The sequence below is a fragment of the Aythya ferina genome (assembly GCF_964211825.1).
Source record: "Aythya ferina genome assembly, chromosome: Z".
In the NCBI taxonomy this organism is placed as follows: Eukaryota; Metazoa; Chordata; class Aves; order Anseriformes; family Anatidae; genus Aythya; species Aythya ferina.
Window position 1 is genome coordinate 61,821,421 of NC_140299.1, and position 18,132 is coordinate 61,839,552.

The window sequence follows — 18,132 nt, forward strand, 5'->3', positions numbered from 1 at the left end:
TACCAAGTATCGTCCACCTTTCATTTTAGGAACATGGGCCCGTGGGGGACCCGTGCTGGAGCAGTTTGTTCCTGGGGGATGGATGGATGGACCCCGTGGGACAGAGCCGTGTGGGAGCAGTGCTTGAAGAGCTTTGGGAAAAGCAGTTCGGGAAGGACGGCATCCCGTGGGAGGGACCCCACGGGGAGCAGGGGCAGGGAGTGCCACAGCCCCCATTCCCTGTTCCCCTGCGCTGCTCAGGGGGAGGAGGTGGAAGAGGGTGGAAGGTGTTTATTTGTTTTGTTTTGTTTAGTTTCTCACTGCTCTAGCTTGTTCGATAAATAAAATTTATTGCCTATTACTCCCTACTCTGAGTCTGTTTTGCCCATCAAGATAACTGTTGAGTGTTCTCCCTGTCCTTATCTCAGCCATCGATCCCTTTTCACCTTTTTTTCTCCCCCTTTCCCTTTGAGGACGGGGAGTGAGAGAGCAGTTGTGGGGGAGCTTGGCTGCCCAGCTGGGTAAAACCACCACATAGTCCAGGTCAGCTCTCAGCAGAAGTGCCATTCCTGTGGTCAGTCGTCATTTTAGGCAGATCTCGGCTCTTTTGCCTTGCAGTCCTTACCAGCCAACCAGTTCAAACCTTGATGCAGAATTAACTTTTTCAAACTTAATGCAAAAATCCTCAGGCAGGAAAACTACCTGTACTACTATAACTCCAGTTTCTGCAGGAAGCTACCCCAATTTTCCTCTAGATACACACAATAAACCTTTGTAAAAAGTGATATTTGAGTACTTCATGCATAAATAACATCCAGCACATTTCAGCATTTCTAGACTTCTCCAGTGCTGCATCTTTCAGCATCTCCTCTTTCTTATTACCAGGTTAATACACAAGGGAAAAGCCAACTGACTTTACTGAAAGCTTTGCTATTAGGTGGGTAACTGGATGAGACTTCTTGTTACATCCTGTTGCATTTTGTATTGCACTGGATGTTATTAGTGAAACCACAATTTTAACAAATTGGATATACAATAGCTACTGTTAAAAATACAGCCCTGATGACACTCTATGATCATCTATGGCTTTTAGAAATGGGTATGTTACAAAGGGTCAAAATACTACAAGACTCTTAGAGCAGCTTGCCTGCAACAGGAAAAAAATAATCTGTTTGGCTGAGTTCTAGTCAGTCAGTCATTTATTTTTTATTTTTAAAAAATAGTTAAAGATGATGATAATTTTCTTGAAGAAAGCATCTTAAAAAACAAAAACAAAAACAAAAGCAAACAAACAAAAAGAAGCACACGTATTATGTTCTATCCTAACAAATTTTCTTCTGTCTATCCAAGTAAGTTTTTGATCTCTGTGGTATAACTCTTTTGAAACAGATCTCTTTTTTTTTTAAGAACTCCAGTTAAAACTATTCTACTTTCTGCAGAAAACAAAACAAAACAAGACAAAAAAACCCACATGGGTAAAAATTTCATTAGTTTAAACCACTGGTGTTTCTGTCAGACCAAAGCAGTGAGTTGAAGGACTGAAAAACAGAATATGGCCTCCAACACCTTGTATGACTCCAGTTAGTGCTGGTTATTTGCATGTTCCTATCTGGAGCTAACTGTGAGAAAAACTTATGCCAGATTTCTGCATAATGCCCCAAGCTCCTTCTTCATGTCATCTATGCTCACAAAGAAGCAGACAGCACAGAGCATTTATGAACCAGGCTTTCTGAAAGAAATTCAATTACATCCATGTGTTTATCTTTTTGAGTCACTATAATGCTGATACTCAAAGGAATGGAACCCCCACTGCACAAACAACCAAAAAGGTCAAAATAAACAATAATAAATTTTTATTATCAATTGCACTAGCACAGGCAAAGTTGCACAGCTGGCATACCTCAATTTGCTTACTGAATAGGAATTTATGTAAATAGGCTTTGTGGTATTTCAGTAACACCTGGATGCATTATTCCATTCAGAATAAATGTTTTCTTTTGTTGTGCACTACACCAATAATCCAACATGTATCTTTGCCTGTGGTGTTAGCACAGTACCTTGCTCAAGTAGCTTCATATTTTCTCAGCAGTTTATGTTGTACACTCCCCTAAACAGACATGAAAATAGCTGTAAAATCTGTAGGGAACCAAGTCTCTATCGCATGACAAAACTGTAAGAGCTGAGTCAACAGGTGACACTAATTTGTGAAGATATCATCAGAACTAATTCCAAGGGACAAGTAGCCAGTAATGACAAACCTGAAGCTAATCCAATCCCAACAAATGTAATGAGTAGAATTAAGTATGGTTCACAGCTCTGCACAGCTCATGGGTGGGAAAAGGTGTCTAGTAAACCCTAGTACAAGATGAAATCTGTTTCTCATAACCTCTCCAACAATGAGCTCATTTTTGTTCTTTTATTTTGTAAGCTGAGACGCAGCAACTTGACAGATGAGATATATTCTTCCAGCAAGGATGCCTTTTTCTTTTCAATTGACGTCAAAAAAATCCCTTGTTCATCGCAAAAAAAAATAAAAAAATGCATAAACATTGTTTTAAATTATCTAAGCCATCTTCTAACCAGCTCTATGCCAGACTACCATATATTTTGGTTAAGACTACCATTTTATATCATCTTTTCTCAGAAGAATAAAATTTAAGATTAAAATACTTTTACTGTTTAGCAGACAATTTATCTTCACTGTAACTGGTACACATACACATTTAAAATTTAATTGCAATTAATAATGAAACGTCAGACACTTGCAATTAGCAAAGCCAACAGCTTTAGTAAAACAAAAATTAAGAATAAAAACTGATGTAACATTTTGAGATTTGTTAACATAGTATTGCCACCTTTATGTTCCTGTCTCTACCCAGTCTAAGGCAGGTTCATTCCTTATCCTGGATTCTGAATACCAAATTTGACCTCATATTTCACCCATGCAATTCTATTAAATAATCAGGATTTGCATAGATATTTATGAGTCCTGGGCACAGTTGCAAGGAAAGAGCATATATCCCATGAGATTGTCATTCTCTCCTTGAGTGTAATTTTCTTTGGTTTAAATCATAAAATAGTAACACAAGAAAAAAACAAAAAACAACACATACCAAAAAAACACAACCCAAAAAATAACAACAGAAAAAAACATCACTAATTCTCTAAGGAAGTCAGGACAGTAAAGGAAGTTAGCATTTAATAAAATAAATGCATAATAAAATAAATGCATAAAAAAGCATTTAATAAAATAAATTTTATGTTTATATAATACAAATGCATGCAAATATTTGTACACATACAAAAAAAGCAGAGGTCACAAGTCAAAATATGTATTTTAAAGGCATTGTACATGTCACACAAACCATTTAACACTTCAAAACGTCTGCATCTTTCATATGACCACTTTCTCTAACGTACACAAAAAAGACTTGCTGTGAACATGGCTCATAAAGAGCTTTCAAGCAGTAACTGGCACAGCCATAAATCTACATAATGTTCAGGATATAAATCTTGTGCTCTCTGCTACCCATATAGGAACATCAATCTTAAGGAGAACACAATACAGTACCTCCTTATCTGTTTAAAGTAGGGCAAATATTTTACTCATGTTAATTGTCCTGACAGAAGGGGATCAACACTGCATTAATCCATTTAACACATGGCTTATTTTTCACTCGTGTACGCTACATAGGCCCAAATGGTTGCTTGCACCAAAGCTACAGATATTCTGTGTTAATTCTTCATAGGGCAAGTTCCTCACTCATAGAAAGAGCATTCCTATTTGTAGCTTTATACAGCACATGGTGTATATCTCCCTCGTGTAACTTGGTAGAATGAAGGTGGAAGTCCATTTTTTCAGTAGTTCGTGGCTTCAACATTTGTGCAACATAATACTTCACGGTTCATGTGAAGCACTACCTTGGTGCATTATTTTCCTTTTAATTCACATTCTCAAAATTCCTTTCTGTGGGTTCTAAAATCTAGACATACTAGAAGCATTACCTTTAATATCATTCTAGTAACGGAACAGTAGCCACTCCAATCTAAATGAAGAAATGTCAGTTAAAAAAAAAAAAAAAGGCGACATTTCCCCCACCTTTAAGCAGTATCCTGGTTCAAGCAGCAGACTTCAGAAGTGCTGTATCAGACTAGACCACAGGCTGACAGCCCCGTGTCCTGCCTCTGGGAGTGGTCCTTCACAGAAGCTAAAGCCAAGAGTGAGACCTGGGTACCCAGCTGTAATGCTTCCCTGGTATTGTGTTCCACGTTCACGGGTAACTTCTCCCCTTTTGATCTTCATGCTACTCATGAATTTATAATGCCCTCTCAAAAATATATAGCCCTTTTCCCCCCTTATCATCTCAGGCTGACGTGCACTAATGTGTTTAACAGAAGCTGCTCTTTCACTTCTGATCCCTCCTTTTGTCTTTCTTTGGAGAGTTCTGGTTTTACGCTTCTGGTGCTTGATGCACTGCAGCCCTGTGGGACAGCGCGTGGCAGCACAGCTGACATGGCTGACCATTTTCTGCTGTCAGCAACCTAAATCTACACATATATTACATCACTGGCCTCTGCTGTATTAACATTTGGGTTAATCTAGCCCGTACATAAGCAATCCCTGTGTTCTCAAGTATACCCCAGGGTATTTCCATGGTTCTTTGTACTGAGAAGTCCCAGACTGTTCTTTCCTTCCCTCCCCAGCTGACTGTATCAATTGCAGGGAAAAATGTTTGTCTTCAGGAGAGCACAGTGGCAAAGGCATTAGCAGTTCCTCTTTATAAAGTGGATAGCCTCCAACTCAAAGCCCCCACAATGCTTTATCTTAACAAGTGTCACCATGCACACAAGCAAGCACTGGTTAAAAACACAGGCAGGTGTCTGCAGAAAGGTTTTGTGTATGAGCACCAGTAACAACTCCTAGTGTGTAAGTAAGAACACGAGACATTTCCATGCGTGTGACAGGCACAGAAAGAAGCTACCTGCAGGTAGCAATACTGTGTGTCTTATCAGAGGTGACAACTATCCAAATTATTCATACCTTATACAACTCTGGATAATTGGACTTCATTGTTTCAGATATTAGTGAACCCAACTGCTAACATCATTCATATTTGGACAAATCACAAAATCATAGCATAGAAGGACCTTAAAGATCACCTCGTTCCACCCCCCTGCCATGGGCAGGGACACCTCCCACCAGACCAGGTCGCCCAAAGCCCCATCCAGCCTGGCCTTGAGCTCCTCCAGGGACGGGGCATCCACAGCTTCTCTGGGCAACCTGTGCCAGTGCCTCACCACCCTCTGAGTGAGGAATTTCCTCCTAATGTCTCATCTAGGTGCCACCAGAAATGCGCAGTCCTGGACAAATAGCTCTGTTCTGGATAAACACGGCCATATATACGCTGCATCCCTACGAGTAACATTCCCCTGCTTTGTAACAGAGCCAGCTAGCTGAGGTGAGCATCCCATTAACACAGCTGTGCTGTTTTATTGTGCAAGCTATACTGGATATAGCTGGCTTACTCTGCATATTACCGACTTAACTGCAAGCTGTGGTGTTCACTCAGAAAGGGCAAGGGCACTCGGATGGCTGCACCCCTCCTTGGATGTGCGCTTCCAGCCTGAACCCCCTGCATCCCACCCTGCCTCAGCTACGATTCTCCTCTCCTGGGGCCCAAGACCCAGGACTCTTATCTGTGTCCTTCCTTCCCTTTCTGGGTGGTTTCTTCTCTTCCCTACTCAGCAGTCTTTTCCTGAGTCTTCTCGTCACCGCAGCAGCCTCCTGCCTGCCATGCTCAGCCCGAGCCCTGGAGTACAGCAGCTGCTTCCAGACTGCTCTGCGGTCCCTCTGAGGAAGGAATTAGCCCTTCACTGACCCTCTCTCTCCTGCTGTTACACGCTGATGCAGCTATTTACCTAATTGCAGGGAGCAATTAATATTGTCTCAGTTTGCAAGCACCATTTTTGTCTATTTCTGCTGTAATACTGAGCATGCCAGAGAAGCAGTGCAAGCAGAAGCCTGAAATCTTAAAGACTCCTTCTAGAAATTAAAATTAACAAAGAGGTATTTAAATAAATAAATATATAAATTGTAAAAACTGTGTGGTAAGGATCAGGTTTAAAACACTAAGGACCAAGCCTAAAATATGCTACTGATGGAAAAGAGCGGCAATGTTAAAAAGTACCCCATCATTTCAATTTTTTGAACCTGGTTAAAATTGTAGACTGCTTCATTATCCAATATAGCTGAAATAAACGTAACTGCTAAATCACATGCCTGAGTATTTTGGAACATAGAAAACTTTTTTATTCTTTTTTTTTTTTTTTTTTTTTTTTGATTCACATTTCTCTGAAGAGACCAGAAACAAACAATTGAGACATCAAAACAAAGTTATACTTGGGGAAAACCAATTAAGCTGATATTAATTCTTCACAAGGATGTTCTTACTCTGCAATAAAATGGTGCACATCCCTTCTCTAACACCACCCCGTACCCCCAAAACATCTTGCTGAGCCCATTACCAAGTTCTCTAAAAGCATTTTTTCTGTTCTTATAACCCACACAAGAAGGCAGTCAGCAACCTTTCTTACATAGCTGTGCCTCAGGTGTCTCATCTGATTCTCTAAAGTTTGTCATTCAATGGACTCAGTGAATTTTACACAAAAATAGTATTAAGAAATAGCCATGCTTGAAACAATTCACTCTTGCTTGAAATACGAGCAGCAATGCTGGCAGTGGGTACCCAGGTAGAAGCAGCACCGATTCAAAGCCAACACTGACCAGCCAAATGCAAACATCTCCCCTCCCAGTCTGCCCCCTGCTTGGCGTAAGGCTCCCCATTGCAGCAGCAGACTGCCACCATCACAGAGTCTTTTACTCTCTCTCTCATCCCACCAGAGGCCCTGCCATTTCCATGTTGGAGGAAACCTCTCTACAGGATCTGGGACTCACAGAGCAAACCCGAGGCATCCCACGACTGATCCCAAAACACACGCTTTAGCTGGTTGCTCCTTTTCCCTACGTGTACCTACGACTATCTGCATCTCTTTCTTCTAGCCATACATACGTTGAAATTTCTGGTAGGGAAAGACTGGGGAAAAAATGAAAGCAAGCTAAGAGTTTCTTTCTGAAGGCATGCCATGGGATCTCAAATTAATGCTTCAAAAGACACAGCTCAATTTCAGACACTGAGCATCCCTCCAAGTACTCTGTGCAAAGCATCCTTGCAGCCTCAACTGGAAGGTTACAACAGCTACAGACACCACTGTGGATTGGCTCATCTGAGCCACAAAAAGGAGTACCTCCCCACCACCCTAGTTACCCTAACATCACAGTGAGGCAAGTTAAACAGCATGAATCCATATGTCCACTACAACAAAGAGGAAAAATTAAAACTGAATTCTACACAGGAAAAAGGGGGAAGTAAGTCTTTTTTTCCTCTTGCTCTAAGGTCACAGCACCAGACTGTATCTGAAAGTCTGTGTCACTCTAAATAAAAAGCTGCTGATACATACCCTATACTGCTGGAGTAAAAAGGTTTCAACTTCCATTGGAATGCACTTTGAAACAGCTACATCTAAGGTCTGGACTGAGACAGAAAATTTATTATAAACATATTCCAGCAAACTTCCATAGCAGAGAGAAAACAAGCCCCAGTACTACTGTTCCCTCCCCACTTCAAAGACTAGATGATCACAGAAGTGTAACTGCATGTAGAGTGGGGTTTAGTTACCAAGGATATTTAAGTTTAAATAAAATTTTGCATATTCCTAAAATATACCCACATCCAGTCAAATTTAAGTGCAGGTATATGTTGAAGGGAGGCAGGTGGGAGCTGCAGGAGGGGAAGCAATGTTTCCTCAGGTTGTGTCCACCAAGGATTTGAGATTTTCAAATGCACCTTCTCAAATAACTCCAGAAGAGTATTTCTGTAAACGTAATTTGTAGTTCTCTTCAACCTTGTTACTGGGACTTTGCATTTGTCCAGCCTCAAGAGCAGAGAACCACAGAAATTTGTAATCCTCATGTCTGAGCTACGATCGTGCACAGCTCATACACACTCAAAGGAGGCTCCACTGAAGCTCCATTTGTATACTTATTACCAGTCTGAAACAGCTCTGCCTGCACCAGCAGAACTGCACACAGCCTCCTCAAGGTGCTTTGGGTCAAAACTGGATTCAGATTAACCCGGTTAAAACTTCTTCCTGAGGTCAGGTCCAACGATCTGGCAAACAAGAGACTGAGGAATGCAACGTGTGGGATACCACAGGAACCCTTATTTCGTCCCCCCTTCCCCCTTTTCCCTACATTTGGATAATAAATGACAGTTTGGGCTGCTGTTAGAAAACAGAGCAGGAACATGTATGCATTGCGGCTAACACAGCCTTCTCTGAGTCACAATGGTCCAAACACTGCAATGGTGACAGGGTTCGTAACACCTATTTTATGTCCCTCCTGCTTAACGCAGTGCCACCCACCAGCCATGCCCTGGAGCTCTCAGTTTCTTTTTGCAGGAGGATGCAGGAACAGCAGCTCACAGCTTTCTTCCCTGGCTGCGCTCAAGGAGACTCTCAGCTGCACCACTGACATTCGCTGACCCTGCAGTCACCCCCCTCTTCCCAGAGGTTATGGTGGCAGACTGCACGGACTTGGTCTGTAAACTGTGCTGCGAATTAGACCACCCTGCTCTGAATTAATATACTTCAGTTTCCTGAGATTTAAGTTAGCTGCTTTTCCTGACTAGGGACATTAAGGGTTTTTCTCTTCTAATTAATAGCAAATGTTCCATTACATTACAAAATCAGAAACTAAGACAGAGATCTGGAAAAGAATTCGAGGACAGTATAAACCAGATGGCTCTAGGCAAGAACATTACATTTAAATATAAACATCTTTCTGCACAACTCATGCACATTTTTCCAGTGTTACTGACTTAACAGCTCCAGCATTATCCCACGTCCCAGGACTGCGACTATATACTGCAGGAGATACGACTGTGGCAGAACCACCCGATGGAAAATTAGGTCTCGTTGTACATGCCCAGCTATGTGACTACCGATGGGCAGATCTGAACTGCCAACAAACTCAGGGAAGCTGTGAGAATCAATTGCTCTGTCTGCTCAGCCCACTCCTCAGCCAGAGGCAGAATGAACACAGATGGGAACGTCCCAGCCCTCTGAAGTCCCAGCAGGCCTTACACACTGTAGCTTAATTTATATTTGAGCTGATTTTGGGTTTCTAATCCCTACACGCAGGCTGGAGCTGTTTCTCCCACCAGCCTGAATCATCCACTTTTAAACTATTATATCCTCCTCCTCTGCACTCCCTGCAGGCCAGGGAGAGATTCCATGCCCAGGGTGACGGAATTACACTATCAGCTGTCAAAGATACATATTTTTAAATGATCACATGGGCATAGCTTTTAAGAGAAAGACCTCAATCACCCTTCACTAAGTCTCTCAGATACGTAGATAAACCAAAATAGTGTTGCAGCATCTAACTGGGGCAGATTCCATATTACATTAAAAAAAAAAACAACAACCAACCAAACAAAAAAAACCCACCCCACCTCCAAAAGCAACAAGACTATTTCACGTCTTGGAGGCAAAATCACTTAACCTGATCTTCCAAGTAACATTGACAATAACACTACACCCAGAAACTGCTGCACCCCGTTTAAGGAAGGAGTTGAGGAGCTCATTACAGATAACTTTTCTGAATTAAAGCCTGCAAACACCATACACTATGCATGTTATTCATCCTTGGACTTCCTAGACTAAGTCAGAAAACAAAATTTATAATACTTAGAAATCTTTGAGTGCAAGGTAAAAACACTTTAAAGTATTTATATGGTATTAATACTTAGAAGTGGGTAATGGTATTCCTCTTCACAGACAAGAATAAATGAGATTGGTTTTCTTTTGCAAACATCAGACAGGGAATGGCAGACCTGGCACTAGAAGCCAGGTGTTTCATTTCCCAGACCAGTGCTCTAATCGCTCAACCATCTTGGCCCCCAATGTATTTCATGAATTTACTTTGGCAAGCACAACATAGTGCTAACATTGCCTACTATCTTATTCTACTGCGCATGAATTATGCACTACGGTGTTGATGTAAAAATGGTTAGTTCTTACAAACTGATGAAACTCTGAAGTTAATACACTTTTTTAGTGAAAAGTGAGGTGACATTGCCATTTTTTGGTGACAAATAATGGATTTTTACGTTAGGAAAAGGAGAATGAGCAAGTCTATCTTGCAATAGTAGTTGAGAAAATATATTTAATTCACATAAAATCCCAAATGCACCAGTGATCATAACCGTCCAAAGCAAAAATGAGAATGAAAGAAAAGCTTCTATTGTTTACTACAATGAATATGGAAATTAGTTTTTTTTTTTCCATTCTAGACCTTAAAATTTGATAACACCTTTTTGGAAATTGTCTGGCAGGTACTGTACTTAAGATATTTTAATCTGTCTGCGCTGAACAGAGAAACAAGACTATATGCAGCCTCTGCGTACCAGAAACAAACAAAAAGTGACGAAGGCGACGAAGGCAATGAAGCTGGTGAGGGGCCTGGAGAACAAGTCCTACGAGGAGCGGCTGAGGGAGCTGGGCTTGTTCAGCCTGGAGAAGAGGAGGCTCAGGGGCGACCTTATCGCTCTCTATAGGTACCTCAAGGGAGGCTGTAGCGAGGTGGGGGTTGGTCTGTTCTCCCACGTGCCTGGTGACAGGACGAGGGGGAATGGGCTTAAGTTGTGCCAGGGGAGGTTTAGATTGGCTATGAGGAAAAACTTCTTTACCGAAAGGGTTGTGAGGCATTGGAATGGGCTGCCCAGGGAAGTGGTGGACTCACCATCCCTGGAGGTCTTTAGAAGACATTTAGATGTAGAGCTTAGGGATATGGTTTAGTGGAGGACTTGTTAGTGTTAGGTCAGAGGTTGGACTCGGTGATCTTGAGGTCTCTTCCAACCCAGACAATTCTGTGATTCTATGTGAAAAAGACTACAGATCATAGCCCTATACCCTAATATACTTTAATGCAGTAGCTATAATGCAGAGGAGAAATTAAAACTAAAATAGAAACAAGATTTATGCAAGTTACATGGAGCACAAGTGTTCAGAACAGAGGATGTAAAAGGGGCTGTATATTATTTATAGTTAAGAAAGCAGAACATCAGAGGGGAACTGAAATAATAGATATAGCTTACGTTAGTTCCAACTTGTTCACGTTTCATGCAAGCCCTGCGGTTGTTTCAGAACACCCTGTTTTCTATTATAAATTAATCATGGTAATGCGCTCTGTTGTCAGACATCATGGAAATACAGGAACAGCTGACAAAAAGAATTCTTATGCTCCTTTTAAAATAAAAGCAAATTAGTTTCTTACAAAGCACCTATCAGTAGATAAAAATATATCCGCCAGTGTATGTAAAACATGTTTGGAAATGTACCTTGGAGTTCAGATGACCTATGAAATTAGAGTTAATTCAGTGTACTTTTATGTAAAGCAAATACTGTGGCACGAGCAGTCTGATAGATCAGCAGTGGTACAGGCTGATGAATCGTACTGAGCCGTAGGAGCTCTCAGGTTGGATGGGAGGTCTCGAGTCCCATCTCCCACTCACTGCAGCGTCACGGTTGACCAGCAGTATTTGTGCAGCTGGGTCTTGAAAACCTCCTCAGATGAAGACTGAACAAACTCCAAGAAACCAGCTTGCCTGCTCAACTGCCCTCACACAGAAAAATTTCCATATATTCAGTTATGTCCCATTTCAGTTTATGTCTATGCTCCCTCTCAGCAAGAACCTGATTCCAGCTTCACAACAAGCCCCTGAGGCCACGGGGGCTTCTGCCACACCAGCCTGAAGCCATTCTCTCCCAGGGCAAGCGCTCCAGCCCCTGATCATCTTGACAGCCCTCCACTGGGCCCACTCATCTCTGTTGTGCTGAGAGGCTCCAAGCTGGACATACAGCCACAACAGGCATAGCAAGTAACAGACGTACAGTACAAGGCACAATGAATTTAAAAACATTGGCTTTTTATTTATTAGCTAAACAGCTTCACCAATAATGCCTTGACGACAGAAAAAGGGAAAAAACACAAAACAAACAAACAAACAAACAAAACAACAAAACTGAAGTAGTCCTGAAAAAGTTTTCCCAAGTACCTTGACACAAATGGAACAAGACTACAGTAGGAAGTGGCTTCACTTCCATTCTGCCACCGCTGCTTTATTACAGCAACAACAAACCAAACAAACAGAGAAGCCCTAGATTTTGCAGCCACAGTAGGTAAAATACATTCAATTTTACTAGAAATTATGTCAGTGTCTCATGAATACTGCATTTCAAATGTGATTAACTTATTCTTGCACAAAAACAGTGCCACAATACAGGAAACAAACAAGATACTAAGCTGTGCAGCGGTATTAAATGACCAGTCCCCATCTCATTTAACTTATGCAACATTTATAAAAGGGGACTAACAATGAACTAATGACATCTGCAAATAAGAGTAAACTGGGTGGTGCTGGAAACATCAGTTTGATGAGGAACAATACAGAAGATTTAGAAAGATGGTTTGGAAATCAAGATTAATTTGGAAAAAGGCCAGGTAATATAAAATGGAAGAATACAAGACAAAGGGTAAGTTAGCATATAGGAGCATCCTGAAAGAAGCACGGAGAAGTGAAGGAAGTGAGAAGTAAAGAAGCAGGAAAAAGAAGTGCACCTTGCGCAGTTTATGGGAGGGATCCTGTTAGCGACTGAAGAAGGTGACACCTCTTGTTTGTGCAGCTCAGGTAAGAAGCCCTCTGGAATAATCCATCCACTCCTGCAAAACTCAATACTAAGCCAAGACTGATGTAGTAAGGGAAATTCAGAAAACAACAACAACAAACCAATGAAAATCATAAAGCCAATGATTGCTTTGTGTGTCTGCCTACCTGCCCATCACAACAGGATGTGTACATCTGTGAGGCACATGTGAGGCTGAGGTGTGTAATCTGGGTAAATGACAGTGAACACAGGCAGCTAATTCCAGGGTAGGCACCCAATGAGGAAATGCATTTTGGCCCACAAGGACTCAGATGGGGAAGAGTAAGAAAGGAATGTGTACTGTGACTTTTTTCTGACTGTAAGATTTCTATTCTGCTTGAACAATCTCTGGAGACATTTTTGAATTTCCATTATTTGAATTTCCATTCCTAAAAACATGTTGAAAAGATGGAAAGTGTTCTAAAACATACTGTAAAGAGTAATCCTGCACAGGCAGGGAAATCATCATTGAGGCCTTTCGCCACAGCCAGTGTTGTACACTTCTAGGGTATTGTACTGGGTCTGGTAAAACCACCACAGGTATCTTATAAAACTGGCCCTGCATTTAATCCTCCAGATCTCTTATATTCAGAACTTATATATATATATATATTATATATATATATAAGAAAAAAAAAAAAGAAAAGAACATAAATATATATATATAAAGAAAAAAAGAAAAGCCCAAGAGAAAATGAAGGTATGGAATTATTTTTATCTAAATCCTTAAAAAACAACAACAAACAACTTATAACTAAAACAATCTCTCTTGCGACTTAACAGCACAACTAGATTTGTACCAAAAGATCATTGTTACTGTACTATGACCTCTCATGCATACACTAATTACTTCTCTTAAAAAAGACATCCCGTAAACACAAAACTATTGTGTCTGAGTTCTTTAGAACAGTCATATTTGTCTTAAATGAGTAATGCTGCAAGAAAGCATGTAAACCCATTCACCCGAAAGCCAGGTCTAGTTTTGATTGGCATTCTTCTGATTTTGCCTTAGGTTGATGTTACTTCTGGCTTGTCACAGAAGATACCCTGAAAATGCATGCCCTTCTGATTCCTTCCCCCATGGTGCTGGGGGCCAGCAAGCAAGTGATGAAATGGGGCCTCAGCCGCCAGAGGGTCAACCCACCACTGTGCTCAACTGCATGCAGCAATCCCATGTGTTCCCAGGTGAAAGAATCCATACCATTTACAGCATCTTCATCCTCTCTCTTCTTACAAACCACTCTAAAGGCTAAATTCAGTTCAATGAATGATTAAAACAAGAATGGCAAAGAAGGCAGATGAATTAGTAAACAGCAGGAAGCAAGTCTAGCAATATATACTTTTTTAACTCTACCTAAATAAACTTAAGATTTGGAGAGATGTGCTAAGAAGCTTGTTAAAATGAACTTTCCAAAACATGAGATGTTATATAACTCACTGAAATACAGGAAAATGCTCTGTGCCAGCAGAAGAGACTTCTACAATTGCCTAAAAATAGCTTTAAAAAAACGAGGGAGTTCACTTCTAAATGAGTGATTCTGACTTTGCTGCTTTCATGCTGGCTGTAATCCAGCTCAGCAAGAATGAGGTCTGCCTCTGCAGGTCTGACTAATGCACAACTAATTTCAGAGAGAAGCAACTTGGAAAATCATCAAATACCAATCTGTTCCTTATTCTGCAACGGCCAGAACACAAAATGACTTACGGGTATAGCACATAGGGGTCACGTCCACTGCAGCTTTTCAGAGCTCATATGAAATGAGTTCTACCATAGCCAAAAGGTTCCTTCTGTTGGAGAAAAAAGGGGCCACGGCCATAAAGCTTCTTTCAGATCCTTATAATTAAACCTCTGCTCTTACAGAAGCTCTAACAGAAGAAACAACCGGACAAAAAATGGTAGCAAAGCTAGCTGTGAAATCAGAGAGAAAGCCAAGCAAACACTGTTTAGGAAACTAGCCCAGGAGATTCTATGACCAAGAACTGTGGCTCTCAGTCAGGAGCATGGAACAGTCAAGAAGCCCCAACACAACGATGCAGGGGAGAAATGCTGCCTCCATCATCAGAGAAACCCTTCTGAAAGGCTTCTTCAGAGGCTCTCTCAGCGGAGGCACTTCAAGGACATGAGCATTTTCACTGTCCTGTTGACTGTCCTTCTTGAGTCACAAGGAATCTCACTGGGTCACAGATTAAACCGAGTTCCTTGTTATCACCTTCCCTTCGGTGTGTACCTGTGCCTCACGTAATCCCACTGGTCTATCCTGCTATTTTCTGCCCGCACTGGGTTTGGAGTTGCTGACACACCTCACTGTGCTACTTTGTGCCTTCTCTTTACACTGGTTCACATCACTAGTCAGGAATCTATCAGCAATCTCTCTCTTTGCCTGATCTCCACTGGAGTGGGAAAAACCCATCATTTGGCCACACTCAATGGGTTAATTCTGCTTGTTTCAGAACGAGATTCCTCCTGAAGCTTGCCACTTGTTCCTCCCCAGCACACTTCTCTGCTGTTAAATACCTGCTTTGTGCTTTGGTCATCTTGACTGTTGCCACATCCCCCTAGGACATCTAAAACATCACGGAATAACGCTTTTGTCTTCATATCTTACCATGCGCCACCACTCAGCTTAAAACATCTCCATTGTTGCTGTGGTAATTTTTTGATTCTGTCTTCACAGGTGTTTTATTCAGGTGCTCCATGGGGAATGGCTTGCTTTTTCCTGTCTTTTCAATTACTGAATGCACCCCCAGAAGAGAAAAAATGTTGTTGCTTATATGCAGGACTGTGACAGACTTCCCCCAATTTAATTCTGGAACTTCATGGTGTAAAAGTAAGCATAGCCTACCCGTATTTTGTAAAGCAGAATGGTGGCCCCTGTGAGAAACGAGCCAGCATGCTCCTAGGCTGTGATCTCATGCTCCTGGCCTCTGGATGCTTACGCTGCCCCAAGCATCCAGTCTATAGGGAGGTGAAATTTCATCTCGTCTCCCAGTGAGAGACTGTGTGAAGTCTGGGTTAAGGGAGTTCATGGAAGACAGATCATGCGAGCAAGCCAGGATCTCAAGATGTGCATGGCTGCTACTCCAGTCAGACAAGAGTCCCGGAGACAGCTGGAAAATACTCAGTGAGTGCAAAGACGGAAGCAGAAGAATGCACAAGAGGAAGGGCCGTGGACATGGCTGAAGTGTTAGATCACACATGCTAGCTCGCATTGTTCACCGTCTGTAGCGTTACACAATGACAAAGGGAAAGGAGTGCTCTATTAGCAACAATAGTGTGTGCATTTGGGCTGGAAATGGAGGATTTGCCACACTGAATTAAAAAAGCAACCTGTCTGAGGTGCTGTCTTTAATATCAGCTAAAATTCTGCATTTCAGAGGAAGTAAGGACAACACAGTCAATGAAATGCTCTGCATGGAGGATTAAAATTGTTCCTTATTCCCTGCTGTATTTGGGCTGAGGTAATCTGAAACACATCATCTTCTAATAGTGAGCAGGACTGGTCAATGTACTGTTAAAAATAAGAACACCTGAGTCCTGTCTATACAGGAGCTGCCCTTGTGACAGCAATGAACGAAGTCAATAATGGGTTTGAACTTCTGTCACTGCTGATGCACAGTGGAGAACAGACTTAATAGTAAAATGATAAATGGGCAACGTGACATCTCCAGAGCAGCAGAAGTGCTGTACTCACCATGCCTCTCATTTTTGCTCAAAGTTGGGAAAGACATTCCACTAACAGGAAGAAAAGGAACAGAGCAAAAAGATGGGGAGTTTGGTTAAAACCAGGCATGGTTTTCATACTACATGTGTTGTGAAGTTTTAGTGTATAGTGATTCGTATAGGATGGGTACAGTGCTAACATAAGGCAGCCCAACCACCTCCAAAAGCTAAAAGAAGTGGAAAAAAGAGAACAAATAAAACATGTCAGACAGTTTGAAAGGACTGCATAAACAAAGCAGTATGCTAGGTATAAGAAAAGAACCATTTTCAGTGTTGCTTAGATGATGTCAGAGAAATATACAGTGAAAGGGGAAGGCTGCTATACGTCTTTCTCATATCATACTTGTTGAAAGGCCTTCAAATTCAAGAACCAGGCCGGAAAAAAAGATTTTATTTATGATTATTATTTTTTAAAATATGGGTACCTTTGTTAAAGAAAGGATTAGATTTCCCAAGAGCATGTTTTTGAGCACAGCTCCCCCCCAGATTCCTCAGCAACAGGAAAGGAGCTATGCCAAAGGGAAGTAAATGGAGAAGAGGATCCTGCACTGCAAATCCTTTCTGCCTTGCCTGAGCCTCCCAAAGCAACTGACAGCTACTTAGCAAAGCAGAGGTCCTGTCTGAATCATTCTGCAGAAGGGCTGCCCAACTCAGTGAAAAATGAAGTTTACAAGGCATGCTGGATCTAGCACAGAGACATTACCCCTAACACACAGATGGAAGGAGAGGGTGCAATGAACCCTCTTTTCTACCTTCTTTATTCTACACTTGTTAGCAAAACCTGCTGTTCTAGCACATCACGTACCATCCCCACCCCCTTCCTACTCCTGCTCCAATTCTCATGAGCTCTGTGGCTGTCATATCTGCACTGAGATAGAGAGGGTTCAAGTAGAGAGGCCTCCAGGAGTCTTGAAAACTTTCTAACCATTCTTCAATGCAGCCTTTCTTGTAATGTGTAAATAAAGCAAATGCACTACAGACTACTGGAGCTCACCTCTACTACCCAGCTCAAGAACTAAATGCCGAGGTTTGCTTTGTCTTCTAATAAAAGAATCTAACGTATACAAACAGTGTGGAAGCAGGTTAAAGTTTTAACAACAGTTTGTACATGTTAGTTGAGATTAAAAGCAGACTGCTTACTGAAAAGAAAAATCTATGTTTTTATCAGAAGCCTTTATTACCGTTATCTGCTGCAACAGACCACTACGCATAGACCCTGCCAGGCACCGAAAATACCTATACAGCCTGGTCCAGAAAAGCTTATACTCTAGATAAGAACGTGAAGAAATTAAGCTTCCTCCAAATCCAATGCACTCAGAGGTGTTGTCTAAATGCTAATGGTTACTGCAATTAGGTATGGTCTCTTATTTATTTGTCTCCAGCTCTTCTGTAGTACTGCCAGGTAGGTTCACATCAAAATGCCATTTACAAGCAATCTGTACTTGGCATTACAATAAAAGCAGTGATGTGAATTAAAAGGTCTGATAATTGAAAACAGGCCTGTTCTTGCCACTGACCTCTGCTGTGTCTCAATTTAGCAATACACCTATAACACTGATCAAAATCTAATGGTATAAACTTTTTATATTCAGGTAAAATTAAGCCAT

At 41.4% G+C, this 18,132-nt stretch overlaps 1 protein-coding gene across 6 annotated transcripts in view; it reads right to left on the bottom strand.

Annotated features, from left to right (window-relative positions):
* Positions 1–18,132, bottom strand: part of MCC (MCC regulator of WNT signaling pathway) — a 197,050-nt gene that overhangs the window by 80,148 nt on the left and 98,770 nt on the right. The gene's annotated exons all lie outside the window — the stretch shown is intronic.